The sequence below is a fragment of the Saccopteryx bilineata genome, chromosome 1, assembly GCF_036850765.1.
Source record: "Saccopteryx bilineata isolate mSacBil1 chromosome 1, mSacBil1_pri_phased_curated, whole genome shotgun sequence".
NCBI lineage: Eukaryota > Metazoa > Chordata > Mammalia > Chiroptera > Emballonuridae > Saccopteryx > Saccopteryx bilineata.
Genome location: NC_089490.1, coordinates 402,561,137 through 402,577,854, shown reverse-complemented (window position 1 = coordinate 402,577,854; position 16,718 = coordinate 402,561,137). Strand labels below are relative to the sequence as shown.

Sequence of the window (16,718 nt, the reverse complement as noted above, 5' to 3'; positions counted from 1 at the left end):
CACTGTCATCAAAAGGCATGCTAAAGCCCTGGCCGGTTGGCTCAGTGGTAGAGTGTCGGCCTGGCGTGCAGAAGTCCTGAGTTCGATTCCCGGCCAGGGCACACAGGAGAAGTGCCCATCTGCTTCTCCACCCCTCCCCCTCTCCTTCCTCTCTATCTCTCTCTTCCCCTCCCGCAGCAAGGCTCCATTGGAGCAAAGATGGTTCGGGCGCTGGGGATGGCTCCTTGGCCTCTGCCCCAGGCGCTAGAGTAGCTCTGGTCGTAACATGGCGACGCCCAGGATGGGCAGAGCATCGCCCCCTGGTGGGCAGAGCGTTGCCCCCTGGTGGGCGTGCCGGGTGGATCCCGGTCGTCTGTCTGACTGTCTCTCCCCGTTTCCAGCTTCAGGGAAAAAAAAAAAAAGGCATGCTAAGCCTGACCAGGTGGTAGTGCAGTGGACAGAGCATCAACCTAGGACACTGAGGACCCAGGTTGGAAACCTCAAGGTCACCAGCTTGAGCGCAGGGTCACCAGCTTGAGTGTGGGATCATAGACATGACCCCATGGTCACTGGCTTGAGCCCAAAGGTCGCTGGCTAGAGCAAGGGGCCATTGGCTCAGCTGGAACCCCCTCCCCACCAGTCAAGGCACATATGAGAAGCAATCAATGAACAACTAAAGTGATGCAAATGAGAGTTGATGCTTCTGATCTCTCTCTTCCTATCTCTCTCGCTAAGAAAAAAGCACCCCTCTCTTCTCTCTCTCTCCTCTCTCTAAAATAAATAAAATATTAAAAAAGAAAGAAAGAAAAAAAAATCCTGACCTGTGGTGGCGCAGTGGATAAAGTGTCGACCTGAAACACGAAGGTCGCCAGCTCAAAACCTCAGGCCTTCCCAGTCAAGGCACATATGGGAGTAGATGCTTCCTGCTTCCCCTCATTTCTCTCTCTCTCCCCTCTCTAAAACAAATAAAATCTTAAAAGAAATAGCACATTAATATTCACATGTGTGACTTTTAAGTCCTGCGCTGGAGGAGTCTGGGTAAAAGGACCTACGAACAGTACACAAACATTTTTCAGAAGTATGTATGTATTTTGCTAAGTCCACCCATATTAGGAGACCGAGTGGAATATACCCTAGTTTGGTACTTTCATGAACATCTGCACGGAATAATCTTTTTAAAACTAGAAATCATAGCCTGACCAGGTGGTGGCGCAGTGGATAGAGTGTTGGACTGGGATGCGGAGGACCCAGGTTCGAGACTCCGAGGTCGCCAGCTTGGGCACGGGCTCATCTGGTTTGAGCAAAGCTCACCAGCTTGGACCCAAGGTCACTGGCTCGAGCAAGGGGTTACTCAGTCTGCTGAAGGCCTGTGGTCAAGGTACATATGAGAAAGCAATCAATGAACAACTAAGGTGTCGCAATAAAAAACTGATTATTGACATTTCTCATCTCTCTCCGTTCCTGTCTGTCCCTATCTATCCCTCTCTCTGACTCTGTCTCTGTAAATAAACAAACAAACAAACAAACAAATAAATAAAAACAACAACTAGAAATCATGGAGAGCAGCATCTTTTATCCTGCTGATCAGACAGATCAATCCAGAGATAAACAAGAAAAGGAAACAGTGCACGGAGGCAGGTTATGCAAAAAATAACCAAAAACAAAACAACTTTTATTGTACTATTTTATCCTAATAAAATTGAAAAAAAAGAATAAAGGACCAAAGGATATCAAAAGATAACTCCAAAGGAGGAAAGAAAAAAAGCAAGTTTTCGATCCTAGACAGAGGAAGGAGTCAAGTGACGCCGCCAGCACAATCTACACCATGGTTCTCAATGTTTTTACACTTGGGGCCCAGCGACCTAGTCAGCCAGAAACAGAAACACACAATGAAGAGTTTTATTTCACCGCACACAACACGGCAGCACGGTACAACCTGGCGTGGTTCGAGCCCACCTGCATCATGCACTGACGATTACGTCAGTCTGCCCGAATGCCTGTCTGGTGAGCATGATCTGTAAATGCTCTGAGTCTGCACAGTGCAAAAGGGGGTTCAAAGGAGCCTACGAGTCCCAAAGACACCAAGACAACCTCAGTTGTATTTTCATCGATGACACAGGCTTGTAAGTAGCAAGCACTCTGAGCACGAGCAAATTTCACTAAGAACACTGGGTCTATAATCTTCATACAACATCAGGGTTGGTGACTCTTCTGCAGACTGGCACAAAATTTCTGGTGGACTAGAAGCTGAAAAACATGGGTCTACAATGCTTCTGCTGGAGCAACTTGGCTCATTTATCAGTGAGGTTTTTAAATGGCAAATGCCACGAGTGTACTCCACCACTCTTCGCCATACTCAGTACCCAAGTTCCTGGTAACTACAGTAACTAAGCTCCGCTCCGCACAGTGCTCAATGACAGGCACACGGTCAGGCCCCGCTTAGACGCCACACTCATAACCTGCACTGCTCCTCATGGATAGACACAAGCATGCGAGCTCTAGTTTAACTGCAGTAGAAAATCACCTTCAAGAACGGTCATTTGTCTGGCCTGTGGTGGCACAGTGTGTAGAGCATTGACCTGGAACACTGAGATCCCCGGTTTGAAACCCTGGGTTTGCCCTGTCAAGACACATATGACAAGTAAACAATGAACAACTCAAGTGAAGCAACTCTGAGTTGATACTTCTCGCTTCCCACCCCACTCCTCTCTGTAAAATCAATAAATAAAATTTTTTTAAAAACAAAAATCAAAACAATCAATTCATGTCAGTTCGCCTTGTATTCAAAGTAGATCATGGGATCTTGATCCGAGGATGTCTACAGTTTGACAATACAGTGCCTTTTCCTTACTTTAAATACTTGATCAAAGTCACTGACTGAAAAGCTGTATTAAAATAACCCTGTATAAGGCCTGGCCAGATCGCTTGGTTGGTTAAAACATCCTCCTGGAGCATGGAGGTTGCCGGTTCGATTCCCCAGTCAGGGCACATACAGGAGCAGCTCAATGTTCCCGTCTGTCTTTCTCTCTTGCTCTCTCTTAATAAGTAAGTAAATAAATAAAGTGACGAGTTTTATTCCAGTACCTTCCCACTCAGGTACTTGTCTAAAAAACTAGATATAGTTAATACTATAATTTAGCATGAACCCTTTTTAAGTAATTCTCATTTAATGTAGTATGTCTTTATTTTTTTATAATCTCACATATAGAGACAAAATATAATAAAAATACTAAGAAATAAATCACAAAAGTAATCTGGTATTGAGCTCTAACAATTGGCTAATTATAAATAAAATACACGCTCACATCCCCGTGTTTTGGTCGTTCGACCTCCGCCGGGGTCGCGACCCACAGGTTGAGAACCGCTGCTATAAAGTCATACTTCTAAACTATGGATCAAGATACAGTCATATTGCCCTGGCCAGCTGGCTCAGCAGTGGAGCGTCAGTCCGGTATGTGAAGTGCCGGGTTTGATTCCAGACCAGGGCACACAGGAGAAGCGCCCATCTGTTTCTCCACTCTTTCCCCTCTCCTTCCTCTGTCTCTCTCTTCCCCTCCTGCAGACAAGGCTCCATTGGAGTTGGGTTGGCCCAGGCGCTGAGGACAGCTCCATGGCCTCCGCCTCAGGTGCTAGAATGGCTCAGGTTGTAACGGAGCAACACCCCAGATGGACAGAGCATCACCCCTTGGTGGGCATGCCAGGTGGATCCCAGTAGGGTGCATGCGGGAGTCTGACTGAATCCCTGCTTCTCACTTCAGGGAGGAAAAAAAAAAGATAGTCTTATCAACCCTCCAGTAAAACCCAGCTTTCAAAATACTCACCCTCTATAGATAACTCACTAAACCCTGAATTTACTATGAAGACTGAGGGTCAGCAGCGGTGAACGGAGGGCAGGAATCGGCAAACTGTGGCTTACCGACCAGAGCCAGCCCAGGCTCGCACGCTAAGAAGGGTGTGGTACTTTTACAGGGTTGTTTAGGGAAAGAGAAGCTTAAGTGACGGGGCCCCATGTGGCCCACAAGCCTACACTGTTCACTCTCCGGTCTTCTACGGGAAAGGTATAGTGTCCCTTGCTCAAAGGAGACACGAGTTCCCGTGAACCTTCCCTTCTGAGTCCACACCCTGGTCTGCACAGCCTGCCCAGAGGGGAGGGACTGTCTATCAGATCCAGTCACCTTTCCTTCGAACTCACCTAGACTATGAGGCCAACTTCTGAGGCCGGCAGGTAAGGCCTCCAATGTGCTGTGAACCACAGAGACCTCCACGCGCCCTCCCCACTTCTGGCTGAATGCTGATGACATAAAAGGACCTTAGGGACAACAGAGCTGAAAAACCGCAGATACCCCTGTTCTCCAATCACTACAAGGAAGAAGGCTGCCTGCCGGCAGTGTGGCCCCCTGGCCAGCCAGCTCTTCTAACCCCCGAGTCCGTGCCTCCACGCTTTATTATATTTAAACACACAAAAGGAGTTCTTTACCAACAATCTTTTTTAAATGCCTAATCCCTTTTGATTTGCTGTATCCTGAATTACAATAGCATTTTTCAAGTCAGAATACTGAAATATGTATTTCCACAGTGCATTTTCTTTAAACTAGGCACCACAAACTTAAAAATAAAACCACAAAAGCTTCCTAAAAAAACACATTATGCATTTTATCCTTTAGTCAAACAGCAAATTACTGGAGATGAATGGCGCGGGTAAGCTGGTTATCCCAGGCTCGGTCCTTGCTTCCAACTGTGCCCTTTGAAGCAGAAACAAGCTACAGATGAACTAGCAGTTACCACCAAGTTCAACTACCCAGGACAGAGGTAAAATGGAGTCCTCTTAAAAATGTAACTACTCTTTTTTTTTTTTTTTTTTTTTTTAAATAATTATTTTGACTTAGGTATTTTTTATTTATTTATTCATTTTAGAGAGGAGAGAGACAGAGAAAGAGAGAAGGGGGGAGGAGCTGGAAGCATCAACTCCCATATGTGCCTTGACCAGGCAAGCCCAGGGTTTCGAACCGGCGACCTCAGCATTTCCAGGTCGACGCTTTATCCACTGCGCCACCACAGGTCAGGCACACTCTTAACTTTTTTGTTTTGTTTTGTTTTTATTTATTCATTTTTAGAAAGGAGAGAGAGAGGGAGAGAGAAGAAAGAGAGAGAGAAAGAGGGGAGGAGCAGAAAGCATCAACTCCCATATGTGCCTTGACCAGGCAAGCCCAGGGTTTTGAACCGGCGACCTCAGCATTTCCAGGTCGATGCTTTATCCACTGCGCCACTACAGGTCAGGCCAAAATGTAACTACTCTTAAACACTCAGAAAAAAATGAAAGGAGTCAGAATTTCAACTCATTTTTTTTTCTTTTTCTTTTTGTATTTTTCTGAAGCTGGAAACGGGGAGAGACAGTCAGACAGACTCCTGCATGCGCCCGACCGGGATCCACCCAGCACGCCCACCAGGGGGCGAAGCTCTGCCCACCAGGGGGCGATGGTCTGCCCTTCCGGGGTGTCGCTCTGTTGCAACCAGAGCCACTCTAGCGCCTGGGGCAGAGGCCAAGGAGCCATCCCCAGCACCCGGGTCATCTTTGCTCCGATGGAGCCTCGCTGCGGGAAAGGAAGAGAGAGACAGAGAGGAAGGAGAGGGGGAGGGGTGGAGAAGCAGATGGGCGCTTCTCCTGTGTGCCCTGGCTGGGAATCGAACCTGGGACTTCTGCACGCCAGGACGACGCTCTACCACTGAGCCAACCGGCCAGGGCCTCAACTCATTTTTAATAAAACATTAATACACTTTATTTTTTATTTTAGAGAGATAGGTAGGGAGTGGATGGGAGGAGAGAGATGAGAAGCATCAACTTGTAGCTGCGGCACTTTTAGTTGTTCACTGATTGTTTCTCATTTGTGCCTTGACGGGGACTCAAGCCGAGCCAGCGACCTTGGGCTCAAGCCAGCGACCTTGGGACCATGTCAACGACCCTGTGCTCAAGCCGTCGATCTGGGGTTTTTGAACTGGGGACCTCAGCATCCCGGGCTGATGCTCAATCCACTGTGCCACCTACAGTCAGGCAACATTAATACACTTTAAAAGTCACGTCACAGCTATACTTAAGTTGCTTGAAAAGAGGGTTACCTGATAGACGAGAGCCTCTGCTGTCTTCTACCTTCCCCCATAATTGAGACACAAGTGAAAATTACCATCCAGTCTGTGCAAGATAGGACTAAGGATCCCCAAACCTATGATTCATTCACTTCAGATCAACTGCATTAAAGACCATCTGAAATGACTGAAATGCCATCCATCTCAGAAGCAAAATCTGGGCCACGGTGCCTTTATTTCACAGCATTTGGGCAGCGACACTTTGTTCCTGAAAGAAACGGTGCTGCCCTGTGTATGGCACAGGGATGGAGAGTCAGGGTGAAGTGTGGAGCCGTCCGCAGGAGGAGCGAGCCCAGCAGCCCCCTCTGCAGGCTGTTCCTGGCTCACCGCTGGCCGCGTGTGGTCACTAGGCCCCGACTGGGGTTTGTGTAAATCACCTACAACTGCCTGCTTCCACCAAATAAACACCATTTGCCCCCAAATCCTGTTAGGACTAAAGCATCTCAACAGACCTGGGTTCTAACTCTAACGCCAGTTCCAATGCTGGCAGGAGCCGCAAGAAGCTACCTCCTTGTGGATAAGCTGACATTAGTGCATTTTCTTTGAACTGGTTAAAATGGAACATAACATACTGTATCACTTTCTAACAGGCCCAGAAAAAATGACACCACAAAGATGTTAACAGATAAACTATTAGAACTCTCAACAGAGAAACTGCTAATCCTACCTACAAATGAGAAGTAAATTGTGGGAATGGCAAGGAAGAACTTTAACAAACTGAAAATTAACAAATTCCTATTCACATAAACTAACTCTGCTTAAATTTAGCAATTCTCTATCCAAGCAGGATAAAACCCCAAGCCTACACGTTGCTATCAGCTGTGTGATACCTGTATGCAGGACTGCCTGGGCACAGGACAGAAAGTTCAAAGACAAAAACAGAAAGGATTCAAAGATGATGAAGAATTTCAGATAGGAAAAGCACAGCATTAAAGCAAACGCTTCTGGGCATGAGGTACTGTGAGACTGCATGAGTCACACACCCATGGAGTCAACCCCACTTATAACCATTTCATAACTTGCCCCAACCTACTGGGATCTCCAAGATTCCAGATCCTAAGCAAAGCCCTTTTTGGTTAGCTCAGTTAGTTAGTGTTGTCCCATAAAACCAAGGTTGATGGTTTGATCCTGGGTCAGAGCACATACGGGGAACAACCAATAAACACATAAATAAGTGGAACAAATGAATGAATTCTCCCCCACCCCCTGCCTTCCTCTCTAAAAATCAATCAATTAAAAAAAATTTTAATCCTAAGTGAGTATTTGCTATCATGCTCCAGTCTCGTAATAAACTTGCATAAGATAGTTCTAGTTTAAATAGTTGCAGTTAGGCCCTGGCCTATGTCTCAGTGGATAGAATATCTGCTGATGTGTGGACATCCCAGATTCGATTCCTGGTCAGGGCACAACAGAAGTGACCATCTGCTTCTCTCCTCCTCCATCTCCCTCTTCTCTCTGTCTTCCCCTCACAGCCAGTGGCTCAACTGGTTTGAGCACTAACCTCAGGCACTGAGGATAGCTTGGTTGGTTCGAGCACATCAGTCTCAGGTGCTAAAAATAGCTTGGTACTCAAGCAACAGCCTTAGATGGGGTTGCCAGTGGGTCCTGGTCAGAGCATATGTGGGATTTTCCCTTACTATCTCCCTTGCTCACCTAAAATAAATAAATAAATAAATAAATAAGTAAAATAGTTGCAGTTATCTTAAACATTTGAAGTGTAAACTACAAAAATAGGAGAAACGACTGCTTCCACCTAAGATAACTCATAGGAAACTCAAGAACACATAAAACAACAAAATTTGTTGTAATTTTTTTCTATTTTTTATTTTTATTCATTTTTTTTAGAGAGGAGAGGGAGAGACAGAGAGAGAGAGAGGAGAGACAGAGAGAGAGAAGGGGGGGAGGAGCTGGAAGCATCAACTCCCATATGTCCCTTGACCAGGCAAGCCCAGGGTTTCAAACCGGCGACCTCAGCATTTCCAGGTCAACGCTTTATCCACTGCGCCACCACAGATCAGGCAAATTTTTAATACTATTTCTGTAAAATATATTATGAAGGGAATTGTTGTAACACAGATTTTGCCATCTTATCTAAAGGCATGCGAGCACAAATTGCCCAAGTTCAAGTCCCCCTGTAGCACTGCGAGAGGCCTCTTCTCTCAGCACCAGTAGAAGGTGCTGGCTCCACCTACCATCCATGGCGGGTAATCTAATACAAAGCTCAAACCACAATGTATGCCACATGAAAGTTTAAAGTTTCTAACAGCCATATCAAAAAGTATAAGGAATTGGCAACATTAATTTTTAATAGTATATTTTATTTAACCTCACATACCCAAACATTATTATTTCAACATGTCATTCTTCTGGTACTAAGTCTTCAAATCCCAGTGTATTTTACCCGCACACTAGGGCACATCTCAATTCGGACCAGCCCGATTTCACATGCTCGGGAGTCACACATGTTATATACTTCTAACAAAGCAACAGGCAAGCAGCATGCAAGACAGTATGAATGCAGGGAAAATAGGTGACACCGTGCTGTAATAAAAGTAGTGACTTTTTTTATAAAACTTCGCATAAAGATCTTTATACAGACCTACTTGCCAGGGTTAGTCCAGGGAGTGAAGGTAACACCCATTCTGCAAGGCAGAGAGTGAGCAGTTTAACAACACTTGTAATAAAGATGTCCAGCAAGGTTTAAAAAAAAAATCACATATGGCCAGTGGCAGCTGTGTTGGACAAGACAGCTCTAATTATACGATTACTATAATTATGATTCAAAGTTTCTCTCCTGGTCCTAAAATAGCCCCACTCTCTCATCTCCTTCCACAGCCAAAGTCAATAGTCACCCACCTTTCCCACACAAGGGTCAGTGTGAAGTGAGTAGGGATAAGTTACGGGCCATGTTTTTCCTTTCTTCTAAAACATAAACATACAGGGGATATCACGTTTATTCTTTTACATATAACAACGGGTTATTCTTCAACTCAAAAAGGTAGGTCAGAAGAAAACTACAACTGTTTCTCAGCCTCTGAACCTAGGAATAAGCTGTAGGAATAATAAAGAGAAATTTTCAATTTCTTTGTGTTAAAATAACAGAGAAAGCTGATAACAAATCAGGAGTACCACAAGTGGCTCGTTACTGGTTTTATAGATACTCCTACTGAAATTTAAAAATAGGTGCATGTTTCTCGGAATTTATTTCATATTATAAGCTAATTCAAAAATTTACAAAGAAAAAAATAGGCCACTCAAACATGTTGGGGAATAGTGATGCTTGAGTCAAGTATTTAAAAACAACAACCTGACTCCCAGTTACCCTGGAGAAAGCCAAGCCTCAAAGTTCGGTTCAGATTCAAAACAACTTGCTGATCCAAACCAGCAGTGGGCACACTTCTACCAAACCACTGGCCGAGTTTCCCAAAGCCTGGGAACAGGACGTATTAAACACTGTGAGCTGCTAAAGCCTCTTCTTACAGGCTCACCTGGCTCCTGCCAGATCGACACCTGGAGTCGCAGGACCCTCCCTGGGCCTGGATTCAGGTATGCGGGAGCTCAGCCAGGCAGCATCTGACAAGACCCAAGTGGGGAACCGCTGGGCTCAAGAAGGACTGGTGGCTGCTCACTCGGGACTCTGAAAGCTGCATGCCACTAAGAAGGGGACGGGGGAGGAAAGTAACTATAAATAGGAGAATGCAGAGTCACTCTAAAGGGAGGTCACCTCTCAGCGTTTTAAGTTAACCATCACCTCCTCCTAAGTACAAAGCTCAGTGCCCAGGCAAACAGGACAATTTTCACAGAGGCAGAAACGGGACACAAAGTAACAGCTGGCTTTCACAGGCAGCTCTCACTGAGTACTAAGGAAAGATCACAAAGCACCAGCAAGCACACCGAGGAGTGCTTCTCTGAGTCTTATTAGCAAAGGCCCACAGGGCTCCTGGCCACCAGCCGCTGCCCCCACCCAGAGGCCAGACTAAGCAAATCAGGCAGAGTGTCCATCAGAGGGAACACACGCAGAGCCAGTTTCATGCTGTTTGCTCTGCAACTTCTTTCAAAAAAACCTAGTAAAGACGATCAAGTGTGGACCATCCAGCCAGTCCACGTAATCTCTTCCAGTTTCACTTTGCAACTTCTTTGATATTTCAGCTTCCTCCCCTCCCACCATTGATTTGAGACAGAGGAAGGGACAGAAAGAGGGGGGGGTTAGTGATGAGAGGCGGATGGGGGGAGGGGGGAGGGGGGGAGGGGAGGGGAGGGGAGGGGAGGGGAGGGGAGGGGAGGGGAGGGGAGGGGAGGGGAGGGGAGGGGAGGGGAGAAGCATCAGCTATTGTTCCACTTAGTTGTGCACCCATCAATTACTTTTCATACAGGCCATGATCGAGGCTCAAGCTGGAGATCTGGACACTCTCTATCCACTGTGCCTCTGGCCAGGGCCCAGCTTTTTTGAGAATAGTAAATAAAGGACTAAACTATTTAATATGCACTATACTAACCAACAGGTACTTGCAAAGCAGGCACTGTACTGAGGAACACAGGAGGATATGATAGGTTACTCCTCAGGGGGAGGGAACACCCCTGAGGCCCAATCTGGCCTTCAGGAAGCAAGCAGAGCTTAGTTGGAGATGCAGAAACAAGGGGCACTCCAGTACAGAGAAAGAAGCCTGCGAGGACAGAGGACAGGGAGACCCAGCAGCTCCAGGAAGTTCGTGACTAGTGGAATGTCCTGACGACAGGAAGAAGCTTTCAGAAGGCACTAGGAATAAGGTTTAGTGTCTGGAGGGCTGTGTGAGAATAAAAAGCAAAAACAAAAGGGGAACTAGCGAGTTTCAAATGAGATAAATGTACGTGAAAATATCTACATGAAGACTAAGCCATCTATTTTATTAACAAGGAAACAATTCTGAATAGAGGTAGAAGAAAGGTGACATAGAGATGACATTTAAGCTGCAGCGAGTACACTTTCAAGAGAGGTTGCTCCCCTATAAAGGTCAAATATCTGAAGGTAACTGACAAGCTAGGGGAGGGGCTGCTGCAGACACGCCCACTGAGGCAGACACCACAGGAGCAGCACACCATACTAACACACACAACGAGCAGGTAAGGCAGGACAGATGAGCAACAGGACCAGACCTACACTTTAAACAGAACTGTGGACAATGGGAAAGGTGAACTGGAGAGATGAGCCCAAGGAAGACTCCAGAGCCCTTTCTAAGAACTCACAGACGGCAAGGCCCTGCAGCAGCCTCTATTTTTTTTTTTTTTTTTTGTATTTTTCTGAAGCTGGAAACGGGGAGAGACAGACTCCCGCATGCGCCCAACCGGGATCCACCCGGCACGCCCACCAGGGGCAACGCTCTGCCCACCAGGGGGCGATGCTCTGCCCCTCCGGGGCGTCGCTCTGCCGCGACCAGAGCCACTCTAGCACCTGGGGCAGAGGCCAAGGAGCCATCCCCAGTGCCCGGGCCATCTTTGCTCCAATGGAGCCTTGGCTGCGGGAGGGGAAGAGAGAGACAGAGAGGAAGGAGAGGGGGAGGGGTGAAGCAGATGGGCGCTTCTCCTGTGTGCCCTGGCCGGGAATCAAACCCGGGTCTCCACGCCAGGCCGACGCTCTACCACTGAGCCAACCAGCCAGGGCCAACAGCCTCTACTTTGAAAGCCAAGGTGGCCCCTAAGAGATTTCACATTAAATTACCCTTCTCCTCCAATTTCAACCATAATTCTGCCCCTCAAATCCCAATCTTCATGTTCCTTTCATTTCTGACTATACTTTGGTATCAGATGATACAATTTATGGCCTGCCTTTCAGATTCTGAGCTGCCTGGAAAATACACGCCCCTCAAAAAGGAAATGCCTACCCACACACACACTGGAGCACAGTCCAAATACACCACTAAGAGAAGGGTGGAGCGAAAATTAAGATCTTATCATCCACTCCACTTCTACATTAAACCAGCTGACTGTCCATTATGAAAACCCAGCCTTGACTCACTCACGTCGTCCACATTATAGCAAGTACAGTGATGTGCTCCACAAATTCTCACCATGAAAGCCCAAATGTACATAAACTTCTATGTAGAAAACTTTAGTGAAAGTTTAGTCCAAAGCATGCTTTATTTTACTAAGAGGTTTTAGTTTTAATGTGAGACTGGGGGTGTTGGGGGAAAAAAAAGACAAATACTGAGAATATTGGGAACCGAGACTTGCCAGAAACCTTGTCAGAGAGCAAAGGAATGAAGACAAGGAAACAAAGGATGACACCAGCTCCAGGTGCCTTGTGGGCTGGTAAACCCCAAACAGTTGTCTCCTCCTCTGGAAACTCTCTAACAATAAATGACAGAAAAGCGACAGTAGCCACCGAGAATCCCAACAAATTTATGAAAAGACATTTTCTGTCTTTTCATAAGAAATGGAGAAATAATTCACGAAGTCCAACATCTAAGTAACAGAAGTTTTAGACGAACGTATTATAATCTACAACCACTTCCTTGAATCAAAAAAATTTTCTCAGCATAAACAATGTGACTCTGCCCCCAGGACCTACACGTGTGGTCTCATGAGTGATGAAACTGGTCCTCTAAGGCACAGCGTCAGAGATAAAGAGAGGTTAAACTTTCCTAGGGCGAAACAAACACTCATCAAAGGCATCAGTTTCTTCAAGTGCAATTCCAGAAAGATGTTTTCAGACATGGAAGGTCTGAAGGATTTGTTTACACTGTCTCAGAAAACCACAGGAGAACGGCATGGCCACAAGCCACGAGGAGAAAATATGGGATGCAGGAAGGCAGGGACAGCACATGCGGGGAAGGCACCCCTGCAGCGACAGAGAGCTTAGAGGGGCCAGCCGCAGGAAGCACGAGGCAGACAGCTCTGGAAAGGCTGTGTCCAGAAGGAGATGACCGTCAGACACATGCGACCATGCTGAGAAGAATTCTGCAAATTAAGCCAGAGATTTAGGAAATAACTAACCAAAACATCCTTTTAGTGTTTGTTTTAACCAATGCTGTGCTTTAACTATCCTGGAAGATGGAGGAGGAAGGAGCTATATATTCAAGGGCCAAACCTCCATCTTCATAGAAGTCAGATAAGAACAGCTACCCACAGGCATGGGACAGACTTAGAAATGTGGAAGGAAGTGAATGTGAGAAAACAGCTAAGAGATGAAGGCAGCCGCCCTCACAAGAAACCCAGGGATGAGGAGGGTACTGGCTGGGGGAAAAGGGCAGATGATTGTTATTTTTTGTTATAAATCTCGTGACACTGACTTTTTAAATTACCTAGCTCTGTATGATAAAATGAAACATTATGAAAATACATCATAACAGCACTCAGTACAATCCCTGGCACTTGGTGAAGGCTCTAAAAACATAAGTTTAGTGTGAAACTGGCTGAGAGAGGGGGGGCTGACCTGCCAGATCCTACAGAGATAAGACTAAGGTGACTGCACACATTGAAGATTCATTCCTGTGTACAAAACAAGCAAAGAAAAAAACAGAAATCCAATCAACCAAACCAAACCGAACCCAACCCACAATGGTGCCTTTTCGTGTTCAGGTCCCTTTTCAGCCCATTCTTTCTGCCATTAGCCTGGAAACCCACTCCAGACTTGGGACACCTGACAGAACACAGTGCTGAGATGGCCAAATCTGGCCTGCCACCTCTATATTTTTATGCAAGCCCTGAGCAAAAAAGGTTTCACATTCTTAATTATTTGGGGGGAAAGAAAGCAGAAGAATGACATCCCATGACTTCTGAAAATTCTATGAAGCTCACGTTAGCACCCAGTAGGTCGTGCTAGGACACGGCCTAACCGTTCCCAGTAGCAGACGGTAGCTGGCTGCTCTCATAAGGGCAGAGCGGGGTAACTGACAGAAGCCACACTTGGTGCTGTCATCGCTGTGCACTGCAGATCAGTAGGCACTCACCCATCAACAACGACATAATTACAGCGAAGCACTGTTCTGTGGGACATGTGTTGTACTGCAACACTTGATTTTATTATCACCCTCCACACCCAACAGGTCAAAACAAGAAAAGGAAACCTGGACTCAAACGTGCTTTTATGGGACAGTGGGATGTGGACAGTTCTGTTATGAAATTTGGTGGCAAAGCACTGTTTATTATGCAATCACACAACACCTGTGCTACAAGAATAGTCTCTGTCACCATGACCAGACTAAGTAGTCATCACAAGTACTCCCCACTCACAGGGAAGCAATAGAAAACTCAGAAAATGTAAAATGGAACAGAAGTTCTTTACAAAAATAGAAAACGAAAATGAAGGTGCAAAGTTGGTCTCTATTGGCTTGCTAGCCAGGCAAAGACGCCAGTGATGGTTCTCTGACCCCTGATGAGTTCACAGTGTGAGTGACAGTTCAGTTGTCGTTTATCTGAGTTTGAAGTGATGAAGAATTAGCTTCTAAGAAGAGTACACATGAAACAACTACGGCAGAATGTTTTCAAAGCTGAGAAAAGATGGAGTCACTGCAATGTGCAGTAGGATCTGCTGTGTACAATGGTGGGGAAATTATGTGTAGAGCCAAAGGCTTAACTAGACAAATATAAAACACCTGTGAAAATGTGGCATTTAAAGCTTACGGTTAATCTTCCTATTTTCATCACTAGGTACTTCAGGATATTTATTTTTTAATCTTCATGTGTTACTGAACTAGTAATGTCAACATTAATTTGACGTTAATAAACTTAATTTACTCTTGTGGACTTAACCATCATGAGTTCCTGACTTGTCCTATCCCACAGCAGCTTTAAGACTAATCAAGGGTTAAATTAGTATGCAACTTTTTGGGCGGAGGACCAAGACTGAAATTATCCTGAATGAGAAAGCCTTCAGCTACCACTACTGAACAACAAATGAATTTGCATATTTGTCTTTGCTGAAGTCCTGATGTTTCTTAACGAATTCAACCTAAAATGACAAGGCAAAACTGCACTACTCAGCAAACTTGTACTATCATAAATTCATTTCAACACTAACTTTGTTTGAATCATAAATTCAGGCTGCTTCATATATTTCCCATGCTGTCAGAAATTAAAATATGAAGATCCTCGTTCCCATTCAAATTTCCATTAGATGTATTTTCTGAACTCAACCTATAGTTAAAGTGTTTTTCAGACCTTAATGCATGTGTGAAGACAATTTCTCTATTTCAGAATCTATTTAGTTATGCGATTCAGGAGCTTTTAACCTAACCTTCAACTGGAAATTAATATACATGCTAAAAGGCAATGATCAAGAGAAAAATCTAACAATTCTATAAATGCCTTCCAAGTGATGCATACACTCAACTAAAACTGTATGCCGTGGACAAACATTAAAATGCGGCAGTGCTACCTATGGAAAGACTTTTTTTCCTTTTAAATTTATTTGAGAAACATACAAAGAGACAGGAAGGGAGAGAGAAAAGGGGGAGGGAGAGACAGGAAGGGAGAGAGGGAGGAGAGAGAGAGGAGAAGCAGCAACTTGCAGTTCCTTCACTTCAGTTGTTTACTGATTGCTTCTCGTACGTGCCCTGACCAGCACATAAAAGAAGTGACCCCTTGCTCAAGCCAGCAACTATGGGCTCAAGCCAGCAACTCTGGGGTTTCAAACTTGGGGACCTCAACTCAGCATTCCATGTTGACGCCCCATCTGCTGCCCCACCGCTGGTCAGGCTAAAGACATTTCAACCATGAAATATGTAAAATCTCATTACAGATTAGTGTTAATTGATTAGGTGACCATTTGCAATAGATTGAGAGGGGACATGTAACTCTGAACATCATTTCAGTAAAATGTTTCCCTCCCAAGAAAAAATTCCTTTCTTGTCTCTCTCGTTACAGAAATACATAATATCCTTTTTTCTCTCATCCACAAAAACCTAAAATATCTACCATCTGAACCTTTGCAACAAAGGTTTAGTCTGACAACCTCTGGCTCTGTGGGAGCCCTTCTCAACCACCTGGCACTGATTCTAGGACTTGTGCAGACTTCTGGGTAACTAAGAGAAGAGCTCATCCATTCTAGTGTGGGACAGCTTGCTGATGAACAGAGGGGTGTAAAAAGGGAAAGAGAGAAATAAAGCTAAATGTAAGAAATTATTCTATAATCTACCAAAGCTCAGAGTCTCTCCTCAGTAAAGACAAAATAACAAAAAACAAACAAACAAAAAACAGGAAAAGAGAAAAAGGGGAAAACAAAGTCTTAAAAATGTCATCCTAAGCCTGACCTGCGGTGGCGCAGTTTGGAAAAAGCGTTGACTTGGAATGCTTAGGTTTCTGGTTCAAAACCCTGGGCTTACCTGGTCAAGGCACATGTGGGAGTTGATGCTTCCTGCTCCTCCCCCCTTGTGTTTCACTTCTCTCTCTCTTTCTCTCTCAAATGAATAAATAAAATTAAAAAAAAAAAGACTAAGCCTTTAAAAAAAAAAAAGTCATCCTAAGAAATGTCTGTAAAATTTTAGCTCCTACCTATTATTTAAAAATTACTAAAGATACCTGGCCAAGGAACTCAGCTAGTCAGAACGTCATCACACTACGCCAAGGTTGCAGGTTTAATCCCCTGTCAGGGCACAGACAAGAATCAACCGATAAAAGCATAA

The 16,718-nt window shown here is 45.2% G+C and overlaps 1 protein-coding gene across 6 annotated transcripts in view; it reads right to left on the bottom strand.

Moving 5' to 3' along the window:
* Window positions 1–16,718, bottom strand: part of PPP6R3 (protein phosphatase 6 regulatory subunit 3) — a 138,923-nt gene that overhangs the window by 72,420 nt on the left and 49,785 nt on the right. The window lies entirely within an intron of this gene.